We start from the raw sequence: 811 nt of genomic DNA, 5'->3' as shown, positions 1-811 counted from the left end.
GGCATGACTTTCCCTAAAAATAGGACCAAAAAGAATGCATAGTGCCAAAATTCTCGCCGAAACGGAAATGAATCAACATTCCGGCAAAATATTGGCAACTATCGCATTTCAAATACCGATACCTGCAAACACAAACATATATGCAACACCACAAACATATGCAACACCACAAACATACATAGATCTAGCTAGGCCATAAAAAGTGCATGTGCACGTTGTTGGAGGGAGAAAAAAAGTAGATCTACAACATAAAGATAGCTTTCCCCTTACTTACCTATCAAAAAAGGTAATTTAACCACTTAATTTGGATGAATCTATGGTGCAAATGAGGTGAGGAGGAGGAGGCAGCCGACACAAGCTTGGAGGAGGAGGTGGAGAGAATGAAGTGGGGAAAGTGAGTGTGTAGGTGTGGCTGTCCAAAATATCTAGCTGGTCCTAGGTTACTAATGGCACACCACCCACAAATGCGCCATTAGTAACCCTGGTTACTAACGGCGCACCAGCTTGAGATGCGCCATTAGTAGTTTTGCAATATATATATATAGGGTGGGTCTATTCTAATAACACCCTTAAGACCCTTATTCTGCTAACAAAATCTGTTATTCTGATAACACCACCACTACCCCACTTCCTTCCCACGCTCGTGCCCAACCTCCTCACCCTCCACCCACGAGCCGCCCCACCCTCCCACCTTCTTCCGGCGTGCGCCCAGCACACCGAGCCCCCGACCCACCCTCCCACCTTCTCCGGCGTGGCACCCCACCCGAGCTGCCGCCCCACCCTCCCCACCTTCTCCGGCGTAGTGCATCCA

This window comes from Triticum dicoccoides, chromosome 3A (genome assembly GCF_002162155.2).
Source record: "Triticum dicoccoides isolate Atlit2015 ecotype Zavitan chromosome 3A, WEW_v2.0, whole genome shotgun sequence".
Classification (NCBI taxonomy): domain Eukaryota; kingdom Viridiplantae; phylum Streptophyta; class Magnoliopsida; order Poales; family Poaceae; genus Triticum; species Triticum dicoccoides.
The sequence above is the reverse complement of the archived record's forward strand: the minus strand, read 5'-3'. Positions refer to the sequence as shown.